Source organism: Bos indicus x Bos taurus, chromosome 3 (assembly GCF_003369695.1).
Source record: "Bos indicus x Bos taurus breed Angus x Brahman F1 hybrid chromosome 3, Bos_hybrid_MaternalHap_v2.0, whole genome shotgun sequence".
NCBI classification, from domain to species: Eukaryota; Metazoa; Chordata; class Mammalia; order Artiodactyla; family Bovidae; genus Bos; species Bos indicus x Bos taurus.
Genome location: NC_040078.1, coordinates 26,017,611 through 26,032,889, shown reverse-complemented (window position 1 = coordinate 26,032,889; position 15,279 = coordinate 26,017,611).

Below are 15,279 nucleotides of genomic sequence, written 5' to 3'. Positions count from 1 at the left end.
TCTCCTTATGGCTCTATTCCTACCAGGAATCTTCCAGTCTGCAGACTTTCAGGCAGATTTCCTGTAAGGATCCAAAGGGTTTCTCGACAGTTCAAATAGTCCTGTTTCTGTATTATAGGCTCACCCTCCATTCCATGCATTAGAATACTAGGCTGAAATTGCATAGCACATTTGGAACTCTGAACCTCATTTGCATTTGGAATGACTATAAAAGAAATACAAAACCTTAAAATTCATAATTGGAAATCTGTAAGTTCTTTAAACTTTTTCATGCTTGTAGATACTGAATAAAGTGCCTTTGGAAAAATAGCTCCTTAATTTCCAGCATTTGTAAGTAACCTCAGTTTGGCTGTACAATATGTACACCCTTCCCAGCTTCAGTCAGTGCAGAATCATTGTTCTCTGAAAGATAAACACACACTGTAAACTTGGAATTAGCTTAAGATAATTAAGAACAACCAGGAAAAGAAAAGGAGTTATGTGCCATGAAATCAATGACTCTGTAAAAATTCACAGGTCAATAGATTGGAATTCCTTATTCAAATTACCAGCTGCACACTAAGGAAAGCCCTACCGACTGTGTAATACTGTTAATAGTTGGGCAAATTAAAGTCTATTATGTACAGAAAAGCATGAAAATCTGCAATAAAAATATAAATAATCTTAAAGGACTATTATTATGTGAAAAATGATTATTTCAAATATACACATAGTTTTCTGATATTGTTAAAGTATAATTTTTGCCCAGATTATTGAAACATTCCATAAGCACCAATTATTTAAAATAGTCTATTTTTTGGTAGACACCTTTTAAAATTGACTTGTATACCACTTGTATATTGAATATAATTTACTCCCTTCTTTTGTCCCCATGCAGCATGCAGAATCTTCCCCAGCCAGGGATCAAACCTGTGGCCCCAGCATTGACAGTGCAGAGTCTTAACCACTAGACGGCCAGGGAAATCCATAATTTAACTTTTTAAAAAAATTTATGTATTTTGTTTATTTCTGGCTGTGCTGGGTCTTTGTTGCTGCACCGGGCTTTTCTCTAGTGGCAGAGGTGGGGGTGCTACTCTCTAGTTGCGGTGCTCAGGCTTCTCTTGTTGCAGAGCGAAGTCTCTAGGGTATTCGGGCAGTGCAGGGGCTTAGTTGTCCTGTGGCATGTGGAATCTTCCCAGACCAGGGATCGAACCTGTGTCCCCTGCATTGGCAGGTGGATTCTTAACCACTGGTCCACCAAGGAAGTCCCTATAATTTAACTTTTTAATGAATCAGTTTGAATGTCAAAACTGACAGACTAAGAGTTAAACAGCGTAATCAAAAACAAGGACACAATATCTCCACCTTTCCCTACCACCCCCACTTCCTCTCCCTATCCTTGGCAAAACCCTGCTCCTCCTCTTCCTTGCTATGTATCAGGTTTTGTAGAACACAGATACAGATATTGTCTTTGATCCTCCTCCTCTGCCATTCGATCAACAATGCCATCTGAATGTCTCTTGAAAAGTCTGGGACATTTCATCAATGACTTTTTCCTTTACCAATGACTCTATTATAGTTCAGGTTTAATATCTCTTGGCTAGAGGGTAGGAAGAGTTTTCCAAAATAGTCCTCTTGTCTTAATGAGTCTGATCATCCTGAAGTCCATTCTCCATTTTAGAGCCAGAGTGATCCTTCTAAAAAAGGACATCTGATGTAATCATTATTCTGTTTAAAATCCTTTAATGGCTTCCTATTGCTCTCAGAATAAAACCCAGCTCCTTAATGTAGCCTCTTAGAGGCCCTTCATGATTCAATCCCTATTACCTCTGTTTTGTTTGTTTTTTTTTTTTTTGGTCCGCTTAATCTATTAGGTTGGTGCAAAAGTAATTGCAGTTTTGCATTGTTGAACTTCCGCATTTCATTTGGAATACATTCTTAAATAAATGTGCTTATGTTAGACATAATTTTAATGCACATTTCTCACTTTTTTTTTGCTAATGACATTACTTATTGTTTATTTTATATTTATTTTACACTAGGGAAATGATGTTGGGCAAAAGCAAATTTGAGTACTTTTCTTATTCAAATTCAAAATAGATTGTAAAGCAGCAGAGATGACTCGCAACATCAACAATGCATTTGGCCCAGGAACTGCTAACGAACATTCAGTGCACTAGTGGTTCAATAAGTTTTGCAGAGGAGACAAGAGTCTTGAAGATAAGGAGTGCCATGGCTGGTCATCAGAAGTTGACGACAACAAACTGAGAGGCTCATCGAAGCTGATCCTCTTACAGCAACAAGAGAAGTTGCTGAAGAACTCAGTGTTGACCATTCTATGGTTGTCTGGTATTTGAAGCAAATTGGAAAGGTGAAAAAGCTCAATTAGTGGGTGCCTCGTGTGCTGACCCAAATCAAGAAAATTGTTGAAGTGTCATTTTTTCTTATTGTATACAACAATGAACCATTTCTCAATCAGTTTGCGCAATGAAAAGTGGATTTTATATGACAGCCGGTATGTCCAGCTCAGTGGTTGGACTGAGAAGCTCCAAAGAACTTCCTAAAGCCAATGTTGCACCAAAAAAGATCATGGTCACTGTTTGGTGCTCTGCCACTGGTCTGTTCCACTACAGCTTTCTGAATCACAGTGGAACCATTACATCTGAGAAGTATGCTCAGCAAATTGATGAGGTGCACCAAAAACTTCAACACCTGCAGCTGGCATTGGTCAACAGAAAGGACCCAATTCTTCTCCATGACAATGCCCGACCACACGTCACACACCAATGCTTCAAAAGTTTTACAAATTGGGCTATGAAGTTTGGCCTCATCTTCCATATTCACCTGACCTCTCACCAACCGACCACCACTTCTTCAAGCATCTTGCCAACTTTGTGCAGGGAAAATGCTTTCACAACCAGCAGAAGGCAAAAAATACTTTCCAAGAGTTCATGAAATCCTGTAGCATGGATTTTTATGCTACAGGAATAAGCAAACTTAATTTCTTGTTGGCAAAAATGTGTTGATTATAATGGTTCCTATTTTGATTAATAAAGATGTATTTAAGTCTAGTTATAATGATTTAAAATTCACAGTCCAAAATTGCAAATTATGTTTGCACTAACATAAAGTTGTGTCTGATAGATTAAAATCTCCCACTCAGACAGTGGGCTTGTCAATTTCTCTTTGTAATTCTGGTGGTTTTGCTTTATATAACTGAAAACTATGTTATTAGGTACATTCAACTTCTTGGTACTGATACTCTTAATTAGTACATTTGATTCAAAATACTTTTCTGTCTCACATTAATAATTTTCATCAACTTTTTTTTGACAGTATTTTGATAGCTTCTTTTTTTAAATCTCTTTTTATGTAATATTTCTGTGGTTTAGTTTTGTGTTTTTTCACTAATGTTATATGTCTGAATATTATTCCAAACAATCTGATAATCAGTCTTTTAATAAGTAACTTAAATCTGTTTAGTTATTGCACTTGCTGATAATAGGATTTAATTCTACTATTCTATTTAATTTGGGGTTTTGTTTGACATGCTTTTTTCTTCTTTTCTGCCTTCTACAGAATGATCAGTTTTCCATATCAAATCTCCCCGTCCCTTGCTACTCTTTTTTCTTTGCAGGTTTAGAAGCTCTAGATCAGTTTTTTATTAATAGAAAATATCTTATAGACAAAGTATTCAAACACAATCATTTATATTCCTCTTCCAAACATGACAAAGGACTTAGCATGTTTTAACTACCCATTGAAAATATTTCTTTTCTTCTTTTTCAATACTAAAGTATTATTTTTTTAATTAAAGTGTAGCTGATTCACAATATTGTGTAAGTTTCAGCAAAGTGATTCAGTTATACATATGTATTTTTTCAGGTTATTTTCCATTATTGGTTTTTATAAGATATTGAGTATAGTTCCCTGTGTTATATAGTAAATTCTTGTTGCTTATCTATTTTATGTGTAGCAGTCTGTGTCTGTTAATACCATACTCCTAAAGTAGTTATTTTCAATTCTACCATCACATTAATTTCTTCCCACACTAGAATCTTCTGTATCCTATGCTTTCCCTCTGGGCTTAATTTTCTCACTGGGGGAAGTAGTTCTTTTAGTTTAGGTCTGTGGGTGAAAGACTCCCTAGTCTTTTATGGTTGAAAATGTCTTTGTTCTGCCCTCTCCTGAAATGGTAGTTTATCTGGAAATCAAATTCTTGGTTGATAATGTTCCATTCAATACTTCTAAGATACTCAATTGTTTTCTTTTTTCTGTTGTTGCTTTGGAGAACTCTATAGACTCTTTAGGAGAAGGCAGTGGCAACCCACTCCAGTACTCTTGCTTGAAAACCCCATGGACGGAGGAGCCTGGTAGGCTGCAGTCCAGGGGGTTGTGAAGAGTCGGACACGACTGAGCTACTTCACTTTCACTTTTCAGTTTCATGCATTGGAGAAGGAAATGGCAACCCACTCCAGTGTTCTTGCCTGGAGAATCCCAGGGACGGGGGAGCCTGGTGGGCTGCTGTCTACGGGGTTGCACAGAGTCGGATACGACTGAAGCGACTTAGCAGCAGCAGCAGCATAGACTCGTTGAAGGTAATCAGTATTTTCCTCTTGGTAACTTAAGATCTTATCTTTATCCTTATTTCTCTGTAGTTTCACTATAATGTGACAGAAGTGGTCATTTACTTTTATTTATCTTGCTCGGTACACATGGTGTTCTGATGTTTTTATTAGAAAACCTTCAGTCATTTCTTTATTTTTAAAGTATAACTTGTCCACTTTTCCCTTCAGTTTTTAGTATTTCCTTCTGGAATTCTTAAGAGACATATGTGGAAGCCATTCAATATAATCCCATGAATACCAATTTTTTTCACATTTTTAAATAACTTCATTTTTCTATGTTATGTTCTGGGTGAATTCTTCTCTACTATGTTCTGGGTGAATTACTTTTTCTCTTCAACTTTGGCCAGCTCCAGGGTTAACCTGTCCATTGATTTAAAAAAAAAATCTCAATGACCATATACTTATTTTCAAGATTTCTATTGTCTTTTCCCCCCATATTTACCTCATTTACCTGTTCTTCATGCAGCTTGTATCTGTTTCCTAATTTCTTTTCCTTTTAAAATGAGTGCTGGGCCTTCATTTATCACTTTGATAATGCGAGACATTAATTTAAAAAATCTTTGTCACATAATATCATAGTGTAATTTTATTTGGAGTAGGTTCATATTCTGAGTGTTCATTTTGTTGGCCATCTTTCTTAGTATGAGACTTCTGTATATCTTTGGAATTTGGTGGTCAGGCTCATTTTGAGTGAAGTTTTTATTTGCTTTTTTCTGTCTTATTTTAAATTAGTATGCTCCCCCCTCCCCTGCCCTCGTTGTGGTCACCCCTTCAGGCTCAGTGATTTTTGCTTCCAGATGCCTGCCTGAACTTTTGTTCTGGACTCCTGATGCCAAGGCTGTGCCTTTTTGTCCTTCTGCTTCCCCAGGCAGTGGGCTGGCAGCAGTTTATTTTCAGTATCCTCTCATAAGTTCCTGACTTCAACAACTAAGACTGTCCTCCACCTTTTGGAGCCTATTTAGTTGCTGTCACTTCAAAGGAGACACAAATTTTGGGTTTCAAACTTTCTACCTCAGTGGGTCTGTAGCTTCAGACTTGCTAAGTGCTTTCTGTTTCAACTCCATTTCTGATCTAAGAAAAGAGTTATTTTATTATGGAGCTTGGTTACATCATTTTGGCTTTCTCTTTCTATATTTTCACTATCATTACTATTTGTGTGAAGTAAAGTTTGTAGATCAAAGCATGACCTTACTGTACCAACTTGAGCAGAAATCATTCTAACGTTTAATCTTCTGGCTTTCAGTTCAGTCCAGTTTAGTTCAGTCGTGTCTGACTCTTTGTGACCCCATGGGCTGCAGCATGCCAGGCTTCCCTGTCCATCACCAACTCCCAGAGCTTTCTCAAACTCATATCCATCCAATCGGTGATGCCATCCAACCATTTCATCCTCTGTCATCCCCTTCTCCTCCTGCCTTCAATCCTTCCAGCATCAGGGTCTTTTCTAATGAGTCAATTCTTCACATCAGGTGGCCAACGTATTGGAGTTTCAGCTTCAGCATCATTCCTTCCAATGAATGTTCAGGACTGATTTCCTTGAGGATTGACTGGTTGGATCTCCTTGCAGTCCAAGGGACTCTCAAAAGTCTTCTCCAACACCACAGTTCAAAAGCATCCATTCTTTGGTGCTCAGATTTCTTTATAATCCAACTCTCCCACCCATACATGACTACTGGAAAAAAACTAGCTTTGACTAGATGAATCCTGGTCGGCAATGTAGTATTTCTGTTTTTCAATATGCTGTCTGGGTTGGTCATAGTTTTTCTTCCAAGGAGCAGGTGTCTTTTAATTTCATGGCTGCAGTCACTATCTGCAGTGATTTTGGAGCCCCCAAAAATAAAGTCAGCCACTGTTTCCATTGTTTCCCCATCTATTTGCCATGAAGTGATGGGACTGGATGCCATCATCTTAGTGATTTTAGTGTTGAGTTTTATGCCAACTTTTTCACTCTCCTCTTGCACTTTCATCAAGAGGCTGTTTAGCTCTTCTTCACTTTCTGCCATAAGGGTGGTATCATCTGCGTATCTGAGATTATTGATATTTCTTCTGCCAATCTCAATTCCAGCTTGTTCTTCATCCAGCCCGACATTTCTCATGATGTACTCTGCATGTAAGTTAAATAAGCAGGGTGACAATATACAACCTTGACGTACTTCCCGATCTGGAACCAGTCTGCTGTTTCATGTCCGGTTCTAACTGTTGTTTCTTGACCTGCATACAGATTTCTCAGGAGGTACGTAAGGTAGTGTGGTATTCCCATCTCTTGAAGAATTTTCCACAGTTTGCTGTAACCCACACAGTCAAGATTGCCGGGAGAAATATCAATAACCTCAGATTTGCAGATGACACAACCCTTATGGCAGAAAGTGAAGAAGAACTAAAGAGCCTCTTGATGAACGTGAAAGAGGAGAGTGAAAAAGTTAGCTTAAAGCTCAACATTCAGAAAACTAAGATCATGGCATCTGGTCCCGTCACTTCATGGCAAATAAATGGGGAAACAGTTGAAACATTGGCTGACTTTATTTCTCTGGGTTCCAAAATCACTGCAGATGGTGATTGCAGCCATGAAATTAAAAGACGCTTACTCCTTGGAAGGAAAGTTATGACCAACCTAGATAGCATATTGAAAAGCAGAGACGTTACTTTGCCAACAGAGGTCTGTCTAGTCAGGGCTATGGTTTTTCCAGTGGTCATGTATGGATGTGAGAGTTGGACTATAAAGAAAGCTGAGTGCCAAAGAATTGATGCTTTTGAACTGTGGTGTTGGAGAAGACTCTTGAGAGTCCCTCAGACTGCAGGGAGATCCAATCAGTCCATCCTAAAAGAAATCAGTCCTGGGTGTTCATTGGAAGGACTGATGCTGAAGCTGAAACTCCAATAATTTGGCCACCTGACGCGAAGAGCTGACTCATTTGAAAAGGCCCTGATGCTGGGAAAGATTGAGGGCAGGAGGAGAAGGGGACGATAGAGGATGAGATGGTTGGATGGCATCACTGACTCAATGGACATGGGTTTGGGTGGACTCCAGGAGTTGGTGATGGACAGGGAGGCCTGGCGTGCCGTGGTTCATGGGGTCACAAATTGTCGGACACAACTGAGCGACTGAACTGAAACTGAAACACAGTCAAAGGCTTTGATGCAGTCAATCAAGCAGAAAAGAAAGAAAGAAAGAAAGAAAGAAAGAAAGTGAAGTCGCTCAGTCGTGTCCAACTCTTTGCGACCCCATGGACTGTAGCCTATCAGGCTCCTCCATCCATGGGATTTTCCAGGCACGATTACTAGAGTGGGTTGCCATTTCCTTCTCCAGGGTATCTTCCCGATCCAGGAATCGAACCCTGGTCTTCTGCATTGTAGGCAGACCCTTTTAACCATCTGAGCCACCAGGGAATTCAATAAAGCAGAAGTAGATGTTTTTCTGAAACTCTCTTGCTTTTCCTGTGATCCGATGGATGTTGGCAATTTGAACTCTGGTTTCTCTGTCTTTTCTAAATCCAGCTTGAACATCTGCATCTGGAAGTTCACGGTTCACGCACTGTTGAAGCCTGGCTTGCAGGATTTTGAGCATTACTTTGCTAGCGTGTGAGATGAGTGCAATTTTGCAGCAGTTTGAACATTCTTTGGCATTGCCCTTCTTTAAGACTGGAATGAAAACTGACCTTTTCCAGTCCTGTATCTGCTGCTGACTTTTCTAAATTTGCTGGCATATTGAGTACAGAACTGTAACAGCATCATCTTTTAGGATTTGAAATAGCTCAACTGGAATTCCATCACCTCCACTAGCTTTGTTCGTAGTGATGCTTCCTAAGGCCCACTTGACTTTACATTCCAGGATGTCTGGCTGTAGGTGAGTGATCACACCATCGTGGTTATCTGGGTCATTAAGACCTTTTTTTGTATAGTTCTTTGGTGTATTCTTGCCATCTCTTAGTATCTTCTGCTTCTGTTAGATCCATACTATATCTTTCCTTTATTGTGCCCATTTTTGCATGAAATGTTCCCTTGGTATCTCTAATTTTCTTGAGATCTCTAGTCTTTCTCATTCTATTGTTTTCTCTATTTCTTTGCATTGATCACTGAGGAAGGCTTTCTTATCTCTTTTTGCTATTCTTTGGAACTCTGCATTCAGATGGGTGTATCTTTCCTTTTCTCCTTTGCCTTTGGCTTCTCTTCTTTTCTCAGCTCTTTGTGAGGCCTCCTCAACCATTTTGCCTTTTTGCATTTCTTTTTCTTGGAAATGGTCTTGATAACTGCCTCCTGTACAACGTCATGAACTTCTGCCCTTAGTTCTTCAGGCACTCTATCAGATCTAATCCCTTGAATCTATTTCTCACTTCCTCTATATAATCATAAGGGATTTTGTTTAGGTCATACCTGAATGGTCTGGTAGTTTTCCCTAATTTTTCAATGTGTCTGAATTTTGCAATAAGGAGATCATGGTCTGAGCCACAATCAACTCCCAGTCCTGTTTTTGGTCACTGTATAGAGCCTCTCCATCTTCAGCTGGAAAGAATATAATTAATCTGATTTTGGTATTGGCCATCTGGTGATGTCCATGTGTAGAATAGTCTCTTGTGTTATTGGAAGAGGGTGTTTGCTATGACCAGTGTGTTCTCTTGGCAAAATTATTAGCCTTTGCCTTGTTTCATTTTGTACTCCAAGGCCAAATTTTCCTGTTACTCCAGGTATCTCTTGGCTTCTTACTTTTGCATTCCAGTCCCCTATGATGAAAAGGACATCTTTTTTGGGTGTTAGTTCTAGAAGGTCTTGTAGATCTTCATAGATCTGTTCAAGTTCAGCTTCTTCAGCATTACTGGTTGGGGCATAGACTTGGATTAGTGTGATATTGAATTATTTGCCTTGGAAACGAACAGAGATTATTCTGTCATTTTTGAGATTGCACCCAAGTGCATTTCAGACTCTTTTGTTGACTGTAAGGGCTACTCCATTTCTTCTAAGGAATCTTGCCCACAGTAGTAGATATAGTACTTTTATTTGTGGCTTTCTCTCTCACCAACCTTCCCTCTACCATTTGTGTTACAGCCATAATTAATTATTTGAGAGGATCAGTAAATTGCATGTCCCACCCTTTTCCCCCACTGATTTTGAATGAAGACATACAGGATAGTCAAGTGGAGGTTTTTTGTTTTTTTTTTAAATGTCAGCTCTATTACAGATAAGCTAGTAAAGAACAAGGTCTAGATCTGTAATCCAAAAAAGCTTCAGACACTCTCAGCTGACCGCTCACTCCCACAAAACTTGGCCTCAGGACAGCCCACCAAAGGGGAATGCTGGGTCTGCCAAGCAGACATGTTCACAAAAGATGGTTGCACTAGTTCTGGGGCAGAAAGGGAACAAAAGAATGAATCCTCAGTAATTGGGACTTTTTAATAGATTAGTCCCATTCAGTCAAGGCCTATGAGCCAATGAATGTTAGAGTACTCCCCAGTCAGGCAGCTCACTCCTGAGTGTGAAGGGGTGTGATATAAGTACCCAAGTGGTGGCAGTGGTTTGCCTGTCAGACTCCTCTGTCCATGGGATTTCCCAGGCAAGAACACTGGAGTGGGTTGCTATTTCCTTCTCCAGGGGATCTTCCTGACCCAGGAACTGAACCCATGGTCCTGCATCTCCTGTGTTGGCAGGTGGATTCTTTACCACTGAACCACAGTTTTGCTGAAAGTTTTCACTTTTGTCTCAGGTTCAAAGTTTTGTTAACAAAATAAGCCACTCATTGTGTTCTGCGTGCTTAGTCGCTTAGTTGTGTCTGACACTTGCGATCCCATAGAAGCCTGCCATGCCAGGCTCCTCTGTCCATTGGATTCTCCAGGCAAGAATACTGGAGTGGGTTGCCATTTTCTTCTCCAGGGGATCTTCCCGAACCAGGAATCGAACCCAGGTCTCCTGCATTGCAGGCAGACTCTTTACTGACTGAGCTACGAGGGCTACAAGCTACTGAGCTACAAGCCACTCATTACATATATTTAAATAATCCAAATACTTATTTGAGAACTATCTAGCTTACTTTCAATATACTAACATTAAAAGAGAAGTAGAAAGAGCAGAGGATACATCACCAAATCGGCTTTTGACCAACATCCAGACTTAAAACAGCACTGGAAAGTCCCATGTCACAGCACATCCAGAGTCCAATTGGGAAAAGGCCTCAGGCAGCGCATCCACTCCCTGGGTGAGACTTCAAAGATTGCAGTTTGAGGTTCCCATTTATAATCCCACAAATTAATATAATCATCAGTCTGTGAGCAAATTGCAAGCCTGGTTTCATGTTAATGCTGTTTGTTTTGTCTTGTAAAAACAAGGGTCTTCCCTGGTGGCTCAGATGGTAAAGAATTTGCCTGCAGTGGGGGAGACCTGGTTTCGATCCTTGGGTTGGAAGATCCCTTGGAGAAGGAAATTCTCCAGTATTCTGGCCTGGGGAATTCCATGGACTGTACAATCCATGGGGTCACAAAAGTCAGACAAGACTGAGCAACTTTCATTTGTCTTGTAAAACTTGGAATGTTGCTAAGCCCGGGGCTTGCTTGACCAGACCTCGTGCAGGGGCTAAACAATCTCAAAATTAGTTCCCTATCTTCTCTATGGTGCTTCCAGTGTTAAACTCACAGCAAGCAGTCACCCACAGTCACTCACAGTTGGGGCAATGTCCAGGCAGGTTAGAAGCAAGGTCAGAGGCCTACTCTGCTTTGTTTTTGAAGCCTAAACATGACTATTTATTTAATTTCTCTAACAAGCACCAAGGAAATCCAGGAGCCCCTATGAAACGCTTCAAAATTGGATACTCCCATCCACCTTTATAAAGAGCAATCTGATGCCGAAGGAGGTTAAGCGTTCTTTGTAAAGCCTCATATTAAAGCTGTTTTTAATCCACTCAAGGCAGTTATCTTGACAATATATGTCACTGATTTATACATTCATTCATTCATTAAATAGTATTGCACATCCACTATCAGTGATATACTATGTTCTAGATACCAAAAGATAAAGGAAATATGGAAAGCAGCTGCATATAATGAAAAAAATCCAGGCTCTGGAATTGGAGAATCTTGGACCTAATCCCGCCTTTGCCACTGACCTGTGTGAACCTGGAAACACTGGAAAACTTTATTCCTATTTCTTCATCCATAAGATTAAAATAAAAATACATACCTCATAGGGTTGTTATGAGAATTAGATCATGTACCTGATAGTGCTTCCCCCATAGCTGGGATTCAGTAAATATGAGTGATAGTTTTTACTATAGGCATCAGGATGAGTAGGAGTTGGCAGGTGAAAAAAAGTGGGAAGAACCTGTGAAAAGGTTGGAGGAAGGAGAAAGAACATGGCATGTGTTAGGGGCAACTCCTTTCCTTTGGCCCCACTTTTCCTGTGGTAGGGGAAGGGTGGGTAGGAATGTTTCATTAGAATACAACTCCCTGGTATACAACGCCCCGCAGGACTCTTGCCTGGGACATCCCATGGATAGAGGAGCCTGGCGGGTTACAGTCCATGGGGCTGGAAAAAGAGTCAGACACAACTTAGTGATTAAACAACAACAATAGGGGCTGCTAGTTTGAGATACCTTCGCTGTCACTTGTGTCCAGTCCTTTCCATTTTAGGCCTTCTCCCTACTTTCATCCCTGACCCAAGTCTGATGGTTGCTTGAAAGAGTTCCTTCTGGTCCCTTATCCTTTTATACCTGTGGAACTATTGATGCGTCATATACTAGAGAGAGCCACAGCACCTCCATGCAAAGATATCCTGGGTATTCTTTACATTGTGCGTCACAGAAACTAATTATGACTGTAAAAGAAATTTACAGGCTTGTGTAACTCAGAACTTTAAAGGATGAACTAGCCTTAGGTATAGCTGTGTTCACAGAAGAAGCAGATTTACTATGTGGCCAGTGATGCTGAAGCATCTGGCTTCCTCATTGCTTGGCCCTGATTTAGGCACTGGTAGAAGGCAATGGCATCCCACTCCAGTACTCCTGCCTGGAAAATCCCATGGACGGAGGAGCCTGGTGGGCTGCAGTCCAGGGGGTCGCTAAGAGTCAGACACGACTGAGAGACTTCACTTTGACTTTTCACTTTCATGCATTGGAGAAGGAAATGGCAACCCACTCCAGTGTTCTGGCCTGGAGAATCCCAGGGACGGGGGAGCCTGGTGGGCTGCAGTCCAGGGGGTCGCTAAGAGTCAGACACGACTGAGAGACTTCACTTTGACTTTTCACTTTCATGCATTGGAGAAGGAAATGGCAACCCACTCCAGTGTTCTGGCCTGGAGAATCCCAGGGACGGGGGAGCCTGGTGGGCTGCTGTCTATGGGGTCACACAGAGTCGGACACGACTGAAGTGACTTAGCAGTAGCAGCAGCAGCAGAGGCCCTAGTCATGTGTTTACATAGTCACGTTTTTCTAAAATTTGAAAATTTCATTTTCCTTCTTCAAGAGTATTGGGCTTCCCAGGTGGCTCAGTGGTAAAGAATCTACCTGCCAATGCAGGAGACACAGGTTCAATCCCTGGGTCAGGAAGATCCCCTGGAGAAGCAACCCACTCCAGTAATCTTGCCTGGGAAATCCCATGGACAGAGGAGCCTGGTGGGCTATAGTTCATGGAGTTGCAAAGAGTCGGACATGACTGAAGTGATGGAGCAAGTATGCATGGTTCAAGAGTATTGAGAGTTTAGGTCAAGCAACATATTTACTGTAATAGAGCAGGGAAGTATCTGATTAAGCGGCAGTAACAAGTAACTCTGGATGCCTGTGCATGTTCTGCTCCCTATGTTGGAACACTAGCCTTCTTCCCTGTTGCTTAAAGGCTCAGCTCAAACATTTGATCAAGAAACCATCCTTGACATACTTCCAGTCGCCCTCCCCTCACTTTGGTGCCCTTTCAGTGAACCCATGGGTCCTTGAGGCTTTAGTTTGTCAGGTAATTGTCAGTGCTTACCTATTTCTGCACATCGGACTGTGTGCTCATTGAAACAGGGATTCCAACTTATTTCTCCAAACCTCTAGCACCTAGTAGAGGCTATAGTACATGGTAATCCTTCAACAAATGTGTCTTTCATAAGCAAATGTGCCTCAAATATTTTGGCTCAGACAGGTGAAGTTTTTTGGACTCTCCTGACTTGTTTAGTCACCAAGTTGTGCCCAACTCAAGTTGTGCCCAACTCATCTGCGACCCCCTGGACTGTAACCCACCAGGCTCTTTTGTCTGTGGGATTTCCCAAGCAAGAATGGGAGTGGGTTGACATTTCCTTCTCCAGGGGATCTTCCCAACCCAAGGATGGAATCCAATCCGTGTCTCTTGTATTGGCAGGTGGATTCTTTACCACTGAGCCAGCAAGGAAGCCCCTAACCTGCTCCTTTACCTTTATCAAGGTAAAGGATATCAACAAGTCAGGAGAGTCCAAAAAACTTCACCTGCCTGTCTGAGCCAAAATACTTGAGGCACATTTGCTTATGAAAGACGTATTTATTGAAGGACTACCATGTAACATAGCCTCTACTAGGTGCTAGAGGTTTGGAGAAATGAGTTGGAATCCCTGTCTCAACGAGCACACAGTCTGGTGTGGGGAGATAGGTGAGTATTGACAAGTAGCTGACAAACTAAAGCCTCAAGGGCCCATGGGTTAGGGGCTTCCTTGCTGGCTCAGTGGTAAAGGATCCGCCTTTAGTTAAAGGATCCTTTATCCTTTAGTTCCAGAGAGCTAACTTGAGAGTTTCATAACCTTGAACTTCAGCTTATCCCTGATCTCTAGGGAAAAAACTTTACAGAAGAATGCAAGAGTGGAAAGAGCTGACCAAAACTTGGTAATTTTTCTACACATTTAATGGTGATGTTGTAATTTCTCCTATAACATCTTCCTTGGGAATCAGTTGAAACTAAGAAGAAACAGGTTATATAAGTAATCAAAAGCCTCTTTTTGCATTCCAGCTATATTTTTTCTCTGTAGTATATGACTTCAGTTTCACTGAAAACAGAGCTAGATGGTGTATATATATGCGTGTGCTAATAGATGTATGTGTTAATAGATGTTAAATTGTTTCAATAATGGAAAAGGTATTATGGAACAAATAGCTGTTACACTGTAATACATAAGTGGATCTCAGTAATGGTCCTATAAATCTGAACCGTCGGGATAAATTTTGTTTTATTATGAACTTAATAATTCCTATTTCCTAAAATATTAATGTATATGGATTTATAAAAGGGAAATTCATCTGCAATTTTGGAATCTTGTCTATGTCTGGGTGCATGCTCAGTCATATCTGACTCTTTTCGACCCCATGAACACTCAGGTATTCTTGCCTGGAAAATCCCATGGATGGAGGAACCTGGTAGGCTACGGTCCATGGGGTCCCAAAGAGTTGGACGTGACTGAGCACCTTCACTTTCTTTCTTTCTTTCTCCAGGGCATCTTCCTGACCCAGGGATTGAACCCGGGTCTCCTGCATTGTAGGCAGATTCTTTACCATCTGAGCTATAGGGAGATGCCACCTGGGAAACCTACATATATCTATGTATCTATCTCATGTGGGCTCTGCTTCCTGTTGATTGCCCTCAGATGTGTGTTCATCTTGATACAACTGTGTCCACTTATTTGAAATTTGACTTTAACTTTCTCAATATCAGTCTGTTTAAAAATTTTTATTTAATTATAAAAGTAACACAAACAG